The following is a 7,500-nucleotide window of genomic DNA, read 5'->3' as shown; positions in this document are numbered from 1 at the left end:
CGGCCATACCACCTTGAGAACGCCCGAACTCGTCTGATCTCGGAAGCTAAGCAGGGTCGGGCCTGGTTAGTACTTGGATGGGAGACCGCCTGGGAATACCAGGTGCTGTAAGCTTTATATAGTTTACTACCCTAATGTTCTAACCATTCAAATAGCCCAATTTTGGCAGCAGATTTCGCTTACGGCCATACCACCTTGAGAACGCCCGAACTCGTCTGATCTCGGAAGCTAAGCAGGGTCGGGCCTGGTTAGTACTTGGATGGGAGACCGCCTGGGAATACCAGGTGCTGTAAGCTTTATGTAGTTTACTACCCTAATGTTCTAACCATTCAAATAGCCCAATTTTGGCAGCAGATTTCGCTTACGGCCATACCACATTGAAAACGCCCGAACTCGTCTGATCTCGGAAGCTAAGCAGGGTCGGGCCTGGTTAGTACTTGGATGGGAGACCGCCTGGGAATACCAGGTGCTGTAAGCTTTATTGTTTAAAAAAAAAAAAAAAAAAGAGTCAATGAAATGTTTCAAAAATCCTAAATTGTCTTTTTTCCCCCTCAAAATTCCTGAAATAGTCTCTCAGTTTCTTCAGAAAGCCTGAAAGAGTCTCTTTTTTTTCTTCTTCAAATAGCCCAATTTTGGCAGCAGATTTCGCTTACGGCCATACCACCTTGAGAACGCCCGAACTCGTCTGATCTCGGAAGCTAAGCAGGGTCGGGCCTGGTTAGTACTTGGATGGGAGACCGCCTGGGAATACCAGGTGCTGTAAGCTTTATGTAGTTTACTACCCTAATGTTCTAACCATTCAAATAGCCCAATTTTGGCAGCAGATTTCGCTTACGGCCATACCACCTTGAGAACGCCCGAACACGTCTGATCTCGGAAGCTAAGCAGGGTCGGGCCTGGTTAGTACTTGGATGGGAGACCGCCTGGGAATACCAGGTGCTGTAAGCTTTATGTAGTTTACTACCGTAATGTTCTAACCATTCAAATAGCCCAATTTTGGCAGCAGATTTCGCTTACGGCCATACCACCTTGAGAACGCCCGAACTCGTCTGATCTCGGAAGCTAAGCAGGGTCGGGCCTGGTTAGTACTTGGATGGGAGACCGCCTGGGAATACCAGGTGCTGTAAGCTTTATGTAGTTTACTACCCTAATGTTCTAACCATTCAAATAGCCCAATTTTGGCAGCAGATTTCGCTTACGGCCATACCACCTTGAGAACGCCCGAACTCGTCTGATCTCGGAAGCTAAGCAGGGTCGGGCCTGGTTAGTACTTGGATGGGAGACCGCCTGGGAATACCAGGTGCTGTAAGCTTTATGTAGTTTACTACCCTAATGTTCTAACCATTCAAATAGCCCAATTTTGGCAGCAGATTTCGCTTACGGCCATACCACCTTGAGAACGCCCGAACTCGTCTGATCTCGGAAGCTAAGCAGGGTCGGGCCTGGTTAGTACTTGGATGGGAGACCGCCTGGGAATACCAGGTGCTGTAAGCTTAATATAGTTTACTACCCTAATGTTCTAACCATTCAAATAGCCCAATTTTGGCAGCAGATTTTGCTTACGGCCATACCACCTTGAGAACGCCCGAACACGTCTGATCTCGGAAGCTAAGCAGGGTCGGGCCTGGTTAGTACTTGGATGGGAGACCGCCTGGGAATACCAGGTGCTGTAAGCTTTATGTAGTTTACTACCCTAATGTTCTAACCATTCAAATAGCCCAATTTTGGCAGCAGATTTCGCTTACGGCCATACCACCTTGAGAACGCCCGAACTCGTCTGATCTCGGAAGCTAAGCAGGGTCGGGCCTGGTTAGTACTTGGATGGGAGACCGCCTGGGAATACCAGGTGCTGTAAGCTTTATGTAGTTTACTACCCTAATGTTCTAACCATTCAAATAGCCCAATTTTGGCAGCAGATTTCGCTTACGGCCATACCACCTTGAGAAAGCCCGAACTCGTCTGATCTCGGAAGCTAAGCAGGGTCGGGCCTGGTTAGTACTTGGATGGGAGACCGCCTGGGAATACCAGGTGCTGTAAGCTTTATATAGTTTACTACCCTAATGTTCTAACCATTCAAATAGCCCAATTTTGGCAGCAGATTTCGCTTCCGGCCATACCACCTTGAGAACGCCCGAACTCGTCTTATCTCGGAAGCTAAGCAGGGTCGGGCCTGGTTAGTACTTGGATGGGAGACCGCCTGGGAATACCAGGTGCTGTAAGCTTTATGTAGTTTACTACCCTAATGTTCTAACCATTCAAATAGCCCAATTTTGGCAGCAGATTTCGCTTAAGGCCATACCACCTTGAAAACGCCCGAACTCGTCTGATCTCGGAAGCTAAGCAGGGTCGGGCCTGGTTAGTACTTGGATGGGAGACCGCCTGGGAATACCAGGTGCTGTAAGCTTTATTGTTTAAAAAAAAAAAAAAAAGAGTCAATGAAATGTTTCAAAAATCCTAAATTGTCTTTTTTCCCCCTCAAAATTCCTGAAATAGTCTCTCAGTTTCTTCAGAAAGCCTGAAAGAGTCTCTTTTTTTTCTTCTTCAAATAGCCCAATTTTGGCAGCAGATTTCGCTTACGGCCATACCACCTTGAGAACGCCCGAACTCGTCTGATCTCGGAAGCTAAGCAGGGTCGGGCCTGGTTAGTACTTGGATGGGAGACCGCCTGGGAATACCAGGTGCTGTAAGCTTTATGTAGTTTACTACCCTAATGTTCTAACCATTCAAATAGCCCAATTTTGGCAGCAGATTTCGCTTACGGCCATACCACCTTGAGAACGCCCGAACTCGTCTGATCTCGGAAGCTAAGCAGGGTCGGGCCTGGTTAGTACTTGGATGGGAGACCGTCTGGGAATACCAGGTGCTGTAAGCTTTATGTAGTTTACTACCCTAATGTTCTAACCATTCAAATAGCCCAATTTTGGCAGCAGATTTCGCTTACGGCCATACCACCTTGAGAACGCCCGAACACGTCTGATCTCGGAAGCTAAGCAGGGTCGGGCCTGGTTAGTACTTGGATGGGAGACCGCCTGGGAATACCAGGTGCTGTAAGCTTTATGTAGTTTACTACCCTAATGTTCTAACCATTCAAATAGCCCAATTTTGGCAGCAGATTTCGCTTACGGCCATACCACCTTGAGAACGCCCGAACTCGTCTGATCTCGGAAGCTAAGCAGGGTCGGGCTGGTTAGTACTTGGATGGGAGACCGCCTGGGAATACCAGGTGCTGTAAGCTTTATATAGTTTACTACCCTAATGTTCTAACCATTCAAATAGCCCAATTTTGGCAGCAGATTTAGCTTACGGCCATACCACCTTGAGAACGCCCGAACTCGTCTGATCTCGGAAGCTAAGCAGGGTCGGGCCTGGTTAGTACTTGGATGGGAGACCGCCTGGGAATACCAGGTGCTGTAAGCTTTATGTAGTTTACTACCCTAATGTTCTAACCATTCAAATAGCCCAATTTTGGCAGCAGATTTCGCTTACGGCCATACCACCTTGAGAACGCCCGAACACGTCTGATCTCGGAAGCTAAGCAGGGTCGGGCCTGGTTAGTACTTGGATGGGAGACCGCCTGGGAATACCAGGTGCTGTAAGCTTTATGTAGTTTACTACCCTAATGTTCTAACCATTCAAATAGCCCAATTTTGGCAGCAGATTTCGCTTACGGCCATACCACCTTGAGAACGCCCGAACTCGTCTGATCTCGGAAGCTAAGCAGGGTCGGGCCTGGTTAGTACTTGGATGGGAGACCGCCTGGGAATACCAGGTGCTGTAAGCTTTATTTAGTTTACTACCCTAATGTTCTAACCATTCAAATAGCCCAATTTTGGCAGCAGATTTCGCTTACGGCCATACCACCTTGAGAACGCCCGAACTCGTCTGATCTCGGAAGCTAAGCAGGGTCGGGCCTGGTTAGTACTTGGATGGGAGACCGCCTGGGAATACCAGGTGCTGTAAGCTTTATATAGTTTACTACCCTAATGTTCTAACCATTCAAATAGCCCAATTTTGGCAGCAGATTTCGCTTACGGCCATACCACCTTGAGAACGCCCGAACTCGTCTTATCTCGGAAGCTAAGCAGGGTCGGGCCTGGTTAGTACTTGGATGGGAGACCGCCTGGGAATACCAGGTGCTGTAAGCTTTATGTAGTTTACTACCCTAATGTTCTAACCATTCAAATAGCCCAATTTTGGCAGCAGATTTCGCTTACGGCCATACCACCTTGAAAACGCCCGAACTCGTCTGATCTCGGAAGCTAAGCAGGGTCGGGCCTGGTTAGTACTTGGATGGGAGACCGCCTGGGAATACCAGGTGCTGTAAGCTTTATTGTTTAAAAAAAAAAAAAAAAGAGTCAATGAAATGTTTCAAAAATCCTAAATTGTCTTTTTTCCCCCTCAAAATTCCTGAAATAGTCTCTCAGTTTCTTCAGAAAGCCTGAAAGAGTCTCTTTTTTTTCTTCTTCAAATAGCCCAATTTTGGCAGCAGATTTCGCTTACGGCCATACCACCTTGAGAACGCCCGAACTCGTCTGATCTCGGAAGCTAAGCAGGGTCGGGCCTGGTTAGTTCTTGGATGGGAGACCGCCTGGGAATACCAGGTGCTGTAAGCTTTATGTAGTTTACTACCCTAATGTTCTAACCATTCAAATAGCCCAATTTTGGCAGCAGATTTCGCTTACGGCCATACCACCTTGAGAACGCCCGAACTCGTCTGATCTCGGAAGCTAAGCAGGGTCGGGCCTGGTTAGTACTTGGATGGGAGACCGCCTGGGAATACCAGGTGCTGTAAGCTTTATGTAGTTTACTACCCTAATGTTCTAACCATTCAAATAGCCCAATTTTGGCAGCAGATTTCGCTTACGGCCATACCACCTTGAGAACGCCCGAACTCGTCTGATCTCGGAAGCTAAGCAGGGTCGGGCTGGTTAGTACTTGGATGGGAGACCGCCTGGGAATACCAGGTGCTGTAAGCTTTATATAGTTTACTACCCTAATGTTCTAACCATTCAAATAGCCCAATTTTGGCAGCAGATTTAGCTTACGGCCATACCACCTTGAGAACGCCCGAACTCGTCTGATCTCGGAAGCTAAGCAGGGTCGGGCCTGGTTAGTACTTGGATGGGAGACCGCCTGGGAATACCAGGTGCTGTAAGCTTTATGTAGTTTACTACCCTAATGTTCTAACCATTCAAATAGCCCAATTTTGGCAGCAGATTTCGCTTACGGCCATACCACCTTGAGAACGCCCGAACACGTCTGATCTCGGAAGCTAAGCAGGGTCGGGCCTGGTTAGTACTTGGATGGGAGACCGCCTGGGAATACCAGGTGCTGTAAGCTTTATGTAGTTTACTACCCTAATGTTCTAACCATTCAAATAGCCCAATTTTGGCAGCAGATTTAGCTTACGGCCATACCACCTTGAGAACGCCCGAACTCGTCTGATCTCGGAAGCTAAGCAGGGTCGGGCCTGGTTAGTACTTGGATGGGAGACCGCCTGGGAATACCAGGTGCTGTAAGCTTTATGTAGTTTACTACCCTAATGTTCTAACCATTCAAATAGCCCAATTTTGGCAGCAGATTTCGCTTACGGCCATACCACCTTGAGAACGCCCGAACTCGTCTGATCTCGGAAGCTAAGCAGGGTCGGGCCTGGTTAGTACTTGGATGGGAGACCGCCTGGGAATACCAGGTGCTGTAAGCTTTATATAGTTTACTACCCTAATGTTCTAACCATTCAAATAGCCCAATTTTGGCAGCAGATTTCGCTTACGGCCATACCACCTTGAGAACGCCCGAACTCGTCTTATCTCGGAAGCTAAGCAGGGTCGGGCCTGGTTAGTACTTGGATGGGAGACCGCCTGGGAATACCAGGTGCTGTAAGCTTTATGTAGTTTACTACCCTAATGTTCTAACCATTCAAATAGCCCAATTTTGGCAGCAGATTTCGCTTACGGCCATACCACCTTGAAAACGCCCGAACTCGTCTGATCTCGGAAGCTAAGCAGGGTCGGGCCTGGTTAGTACTTGGATGGGAGACCGCCTGGGAATACCAGGTGCTGTAAGCTTTATATAGTTTACTACCCTAATGTTTTAACTATTCAAATAGCCCAATTTTGGCAGCAGATTTCGCTTACGGCCATACCACCTTGAGAACGCCCGAACTCGTCTGATCTCGGAAGCTAAGCAGGGTCGGGCCTGGTTAGTACTTGGATGGGAGACCGCCTGGGAATACCAGGTGCTGTAAGCTTTATATAGTTTACTACCCTAATGTTCTAACCATTCAAATAGCCCAATTTTGGCAGCAGATTTCGCTTACGGCCATACCACCTTGAGAACGCCCGAACTCGTCTGATCTCGGAAGCTAAGCAGGGTCGGGCCTGGTTAGTACTTGGATGGGAGACCGCCTGGGAATACCAGGTGCTGTAAGCTTTATGTAGTTTACTACCCTAATGTTCTAACCATTCAAATAGCCCAATTTTGGCAGCAGATTTCGCTTACGGCCATACCACCTTGAGAACGCCCGAACTCGTCTGATCTCGGAAGCTAAGCAGGGTCGGGCCTGGTTAGTACTTGGATGGGAGACCGCCTGGGAATACCAGGTGCTGTAAGCTTTATGTAGTTTACTACCCTAATGTTCTAACCATTCAAATAGCCCAATTTTGGCAGCAGATTTCGCTTACGGCCATACCACCTTGAGAACGCCCGAACACGTCTGATCTCGGAAGCTAAGCAGGGTCGGGCCTGGTTAGTACTTGGATGGGAGACCGCCTGGGAATACCAGGTGCTGTAAGCTTTATGTAGTTTACTACCCTAATGTTCTAACCATTCAAATAGCCCAATTTTGGCAGCAGATTTCGCTTACGGCCATACCACCTTGAGAACGCCCGAACTCGTCTGATCTCGGAAGCTAAGCAGGGTCGGGCTGGTTAGTACTTGGATGGGAGACCGCCTGGGAATACCAGGTGCTGTAAGCTTTATATAGTTTACTACCCTAATGTTCTAACCATTCAAATAGCCCAATTTTGGCAGCAGATTTAGCTTACGGCCATACCACCTTGAGAACGCCCGAACTCGTCTGATCTCGGAAGCTAAGCAGGGTCGGGCCTGGTTAGTACTTGGATGGGAGACCGCCTGGGAATACCAGGTGCTGTAAGCTTTATGTAGTTTACTACCCTAATGTTCTAACCATTCAAATAGCCCAATTTTGGCAGCAGATTTCGCTTACGGCCATACCACCTTGAGAACGCCCGAACACGTCTGATCTCGGAAGCTAAGCAGGGTCGGGCCTGGTTAGTACTTGGATGGGAGACCGCCTGGGAATACCAGGTGCTGTAAGCTTTATGTAGTTTACTACCCTAATGTTCTAACCATTCAAATAGCCCAATTTTGGCAGCAGATTTCGCTTACGGCCATACCACCTTGAGAACGCCCGAACTCGTCTGATCTCGGAAGCTAAGCAGGGTCGGGCCTGGTTAGTACTTGGATGGGAGACCGCCT

At 48.2% G+C, this 7,500-nt stretch overlaps 39 non-coding genes and 1 pseudogene across 39 annotated transcripts in view; all 40 read left to right on the top strand.

Annotated features, from left to right (window-relative positions):
* Positions 1-114, top strand: part of LOC148986413 (5S ribosomal RNA) — a 119-nt gene extending 5 nt beyond the window's left edge. The window contains exon 1 of the ribosomal RNA XR_016166737.1: positions 1-114. This exon is cut by the window's left edge and continues 5 nt beyond it. This is a non-coding gene — a ribosomal RNA (5S ribosomal RNA).
* Positions 115-177: 63 nt separating this feature from the next.
* LOC148986412 (5S ribosomal RNA) lies at positions 178-296 on the top strand. The gene has a single exon (XR_016166735.1). It is a non-coding gene; the product is annotated as a 5S ribosomal RNA (ribosomal RNA).
* Positions 297-359: 63 nt separating this feature from the next.
* LOC148986411 (5S ribosomal RNA) lies at positions 360-478 on the top strand. Its single transcript, XR_016161194.1, has one exon. It is a non-coding gene; the product is annotated as a 5S ribosomal RNA (ribosomal RNA).
* A 169-nt stretch (positions 479-647) lies between these two features.
* On the top strand, positions 648-766 carry LOC148986410 (5S ribosomal RNA). The gene has a single exon (XR_016166734.1). It is a non-coding gene; the product is annotated as a 5S ribosomal RNA (ribosomal RNA).
* A 63-nt stretch (positions 767-829) lies between these two features.
* Positions 830-948, top strand: LOC148986409 (5S ribosomal RNA). Its single transcript, XR_016160490.1, has one exon. It is a non-coding gene; the product is annotated as a 5S ribosomal RNA (ribosomal RNA).
* Positions 949-1,011: 63 nt separating this feature from the next.
* Positions 1,012-1,130, top strand: LOC148986408 (5S ribosomal RNA). The gene has a single exon (XR_016166733.1). It is a non-coding gene; the product is annotated as a 5S ribosomal RNA (ribosomal RNA).
* A 63-nt stretch (positions 1,131-1,193) lies between these two features.
* On the top strand, positions 1,194-1,312 carry LOC148986407 (5S ribosomal RNA). The gene has a single exon (XR_016166732.1). It is a non-coding gene; the product is annotated as a 5S ribosomal RNA (ribosomal RNA).
* Positions 1,313-1,375: 63 nt separating this feature from the next.
* On the top strand, positions 1,376-1,494 carry LOC148986406 (5S ribosomal RNA). The gene has a single exon (XR_016166731.1). It is a non-coding gene; the product is annotated as a 5S ribosomal RNA (ribosomal RNA).
* Positions 1,495-1,557: 63 nt separating this feature from the next.
* Positions 1,558-1,676, top strand: LOC148986405 (5S ribosomal RNA). Its single transcript, XR_016160488.1, has one exon. It is a non-coding gene; the product is annotated as a 5S ribosomal RNA (ribosomal RNA).
* A 63-nt stretch (positions 1,677-1,739) lies between these two features.
* On the top strand, positions 1,740-1,858 carry LOC148986404 (5S ribosomal RNA). The gene has a single exon (XR_016166730.1). It is a non-coding gene; the product is annotated as a 5S ribosomal RNA (ribosomal RNA).
* A 63-nt stretch (positions 1,859-1,921) lies between these two features.
* LOC148986403 (5S ribosomal RNA) lies at positions 1,922-2,040 on the top strand. Its single transcript, XR_016162445.1, has one exon. It is a non-coding gene; the product is annotated as a 5S ribosomal RNA (ribosomal RNA).
* Positions 2,041-2,103: 63 nt separating this feature from the next.
* LOC148986402 (5S ribosomal RNA) lies at positions 2,104-2,222 on the top strand (annotated as a pseudogene).
* A 63-nt stretch (positions 2,223-2,285) lies between these two features.
* On the top strand, positions 2,286-2,404 carry LOC148986401 (5S ribosomal RNA). The gene has a single exon (XR_016162530.1). It is a non-coding gene; the product is annotated as a 5S ribosomal RNA (ribosomal RNA).
* Positions 2,405-2,571: 167 nt separating this feature from the next.
* Positions 2,572-2,690, top strand: LOC148986400 (5S ribosomal RNA). Its single transcript, XR_016166729.1, has one exon. It is a non-coding gene; the product is annotated as a 5S ribosomal RNA (ribosomal RNA).
* Positions 2,691-2,753: 63 nt separating this feature from the next.
* Positions 2,754-2,872, top strand: LOC148986399 (5S ribosomal RNA). The gene has a single exon (XR_016160350.1). It is a non-coding gene; the product is annotated as a 5S ribosomal RNA (ribosomal RNA).
* A 63-nt stretch (positions 2,873-2,935) lies between these two features.
* LOC148986398 (5S ribosomal RNA) lies at positions 2,936-3,054 on the top strand. Its single transcript, XR_016160487.1, has one exon. It is a non-coding gene; the product is annotated as a 5S ribosomal RNA (ribosomal RNA).
* Positions 3,055-3,117: 63 nt separating this feature from the next.
* LOC148986397 (5S ribosomal RNA) lies at positions 3,118-3,235 on the top strand. The gene has a single exon (XR_016163864.1). It is a non-coding gene; the product is annotated as a 5S ribosomal RNA (ribosomal RNA).
* Positions 3,236-3,298: 63 nt separating this feature from the next.
* On the top strand, positions 3,299-3,417 carry LOC148986396 (5S ribosomal RNA). The gene has a single exon (XR_016166728.1). It is a non-coding gene; the product is annotated as a 5S ribosomal RNA (ribosomal RNA).
* A 63-nt stretch (positions 3,418-3,480) lies between these two features.
* On the top strand, positions 3,481-3,599 carry LOC148986395 (5S ribosomal RNA). Its single transcript, XR_016160486.1, has one exon. It is a non-coding gene; the product is annotated as a 5S ribosomal RNA (ribosomal RNA).
* Positions 3,600-3,662: 63 nt separating this feature from the next.
* Positions 3,663-3,781, top strand: LOC148986394 (5S ribosomal RNA). The gene has a single exon (XR_016166727.1). It is a non-coding gene; the product is annotated as a 5S ribosomal RNA (ribosomal RNA).
* A 63-nt stretch (positions 3,782-3,844) lies between these two features.
* Positions 3,845-3,963, top strand: LOC148986393 (5S ribosomal RNA). The gene has a single exon (XR_016166726.1). It is a non-coding gene; the product is annotated as a 5S ribosomal RNA (ribosomal RNA).
* Positions 3,964-4,026: 63 nt separating this feature from the next.
* Positions 4,027-4,145, top strand: LOC148986392 (5S ribosomal RNA). The gene has a single exon (XR_016163742.1). It is a non-coding gene; the product is annotated as a 5S ribosomal RNA (ribosomal RNA).
* A 63-nt stretch (positions 4,146-4,208) lies between these two features.
* Positions 4,209-4,327, top strand: LOC148986391 (5S ribosomal RNA). Its single transcript, XR_016165801.1, has one exon. It is a non-coding gene; the product is annotated as a 5S ribosomal RNA (ribosomal RNA).
* A 167-nt stretch (positions 4,328-4,494) lies between these two features.
* LOC148986390 (5S ribosomal RNA) lies at positions 4,495-4,613 on the top strand. The gene has a single exon (XR_016162604.1). It is a non-coding gene; the product is annotated as a 5S ribosomal RNA (ribosomal RNA).
* A 63-nt stretch (positions 4,614-4,676) lies between these two features.
* Positions 4,677-4,795, top strand: LOC148986389 (5S ribosomal RNA). Its single transcript, XR_016166724.1, has one exon. It is a non-coding gene; the product is annotated as a 5S ribosomal RNA (ribosomal RNA).
* Positions 4,796-4,858: 63 nt separating this feature from the next.
* On the top strand, positions 4,859-4,976 carry LOC148986388 (5S ribosomal RNA). Its single transcript, XR_016163863.1, has one exon. It is a non-coding gene; the product is annotated as a 5S ribosomal RNA (ribosomal RNA).
* Positions 4,977-5,039: 63 nt separating this feature from the next.
* On the top strand, positions 5,040-5,158 carry LOC148986387 (5S ribosomal RNA). Its single transcript, XR_016166723.1, has one exon. It is a non-coding gene; the product is annotated as a 5S ribosomal RNA (ribosomal RNA).
* Positions 5,159-5,221: 63 nt separating this feature from the next.
* LOC148986386 (5S ribosomal RNA) lies at positions 5,222-5,340 on the top strand. The gene has a single exon (XR_016160485.1). It is a non-coding gene; the product is annotated as a 5S ribosomal RNA (ribosomal RNA).
* A 63-nt stretch (positions 5,341-5,403) lies between these two features.
* LOC148986385 (5S ribosomal RNA) lies at positions 5,404-5,522 on the top strand. The gene has a single exon (XR_016166722.1). It is a non-coding gene; the product is annotated as a 5S ribosomal RNA (ribosomal RNA).
* A 63-nt stretch (positions 5,523-5,585) lies between these two features.
* On the top strand, positions 5,586-5,704 carry LOC148986384 (5S ribosomal RNA). Its single transcript, XR_016166721.1, has one exon. It is a non-coding gene; the product is annotated as a 5S ribosomal RNA (ribosomal RNA).
* A 63-nt stretch (positions 5,705-5,767) lies between these two features.
* On the top strand, positions 5,768-5,886 carry LOC148986383 (5S ribosomal RNA). Its single transcript, XR_016163741.1, has one exon. It is a non-coding gene; the product is annotated as a 5S ribosomal RNA (ribosomal RNA).
* A 63-nt stretch (positions 5,887-5,949) lies between these two features.
* On the top strand, positions 5,950-6,068 carry LOC148986382 (5S ribosomal RNA). Its single transcript, XR_016165790.1, has one exon. It is a non-coding gene; the product is annotated as a 5S ribosomal RNA (ribosomal RNA).
* A 63-nt stretch (positions 6,069-6,131) lies between these two features.
* Positions 6,132-6,250, top strand: LOC148986381 (5S ribosomal RNA). Its single transcript, XR_016166720.1, has one exon. It is a non-coding gene; the product is annotated as a 5S ribosomal RNA (ribosomal RNA).
* Positions 6,251-6,313: 63 nt separating this feature from the next.
* Positions 6,314-6,432, top strand: LOC148986380 (5S ribosomal RNA). Its single transcript, XR_016166719.1, has one exon. It is a non-coding gene; the product is annotated as a 5S ribosomal RNA (ribosomal RNA).
* Positions 6,433-6,495: 63 nt separating this feature from the next.
* Positions 6,496-6,614, top strand: LOC148986379 (5S ribosomal RNA). Its single transcript, XR_016166718.1, has one exon. It is a non-coding gene; the product is annotated as a 5S ribosomal RNA (ribosomal RNA).
* A 63-nt stretch (positions 6,615-6,677) lies between these two features.
* Positions 6,678-6,796, top strand: LOC148986378 (5S ribosomal RNA). The gene has a single exon (XR_016160484.1). It is a non-coding gene; the product is annotated as a 5S ribosomal RNA (ribosomal RNA).
* A 63-nt stretch (positions 6,797-6,859) lies between these two features.
* Positions 6,860-6,977, top strand: LOC148986377 (5S ribosomal RNA). The gene has a single exon (XR_016163862.1). It is a non-coding gene; the product is annotated as a 5S ribosomal RNA (ribosomal RNA).
* Positions 6,978-7,040: 63 nt separating this feature from the next.
* Positions 7,041-7,159, top strand: LOC148986376 (5S ribosomal RNA). Its single transcript, XR_016166717.1, has one exon. It is a non-coding gene; the product is annotated as a 5S ribosomal RNA (ribosomal RNA).
* A 63-nt stretch (positions 7,160-7,222) lies between these two features.
* LOC148986375 (5S ribosomal RNA) lies at positions 7,223-7,341 on the top strand. The gene has a single exon (XR_016160483.1). It is a non-coding gene; the product is annotated as a 5S ribosomal RNA (ribosomal RNA).
* A 63-nt stretch (positions 7,342-7,404) lies between these two features.
* The window catches only part of LOC148986374 (5S ribosomal RNA), a 119-nt gene continuing 23 nt past the window's right edge, over positions 7,405-7,500 (top strand). Inside the window, exon 1 of the ribosomal RNA XR_016166716.1 lies at positions 7,405-7,500. This exon is cut by the window's right edge and continues 23 nt beyond it. This is a non-coding gene — a ribosomal RNA (5S ribosomal RNA).

Source organism: Pimephales promelas, chromosome 3, assembly GCF_988280905.1.
Source record: "Pimephales promelas chromosome 3, fPimPro1.hap1.1, whole genome shotgun sequence".
NCBI classification, from domain to species: domain Eukaryota; kingdom Metazoa; phylum Chordata; class Actinopteri; order Cypriniformes; family Leuciscidae; genus Pimephales; species Pimephales promelas.
Note: the sequence above shows the minus strand (reverse complement) of the source record. Positions and strands in the feature narration are given on the sequence as shown.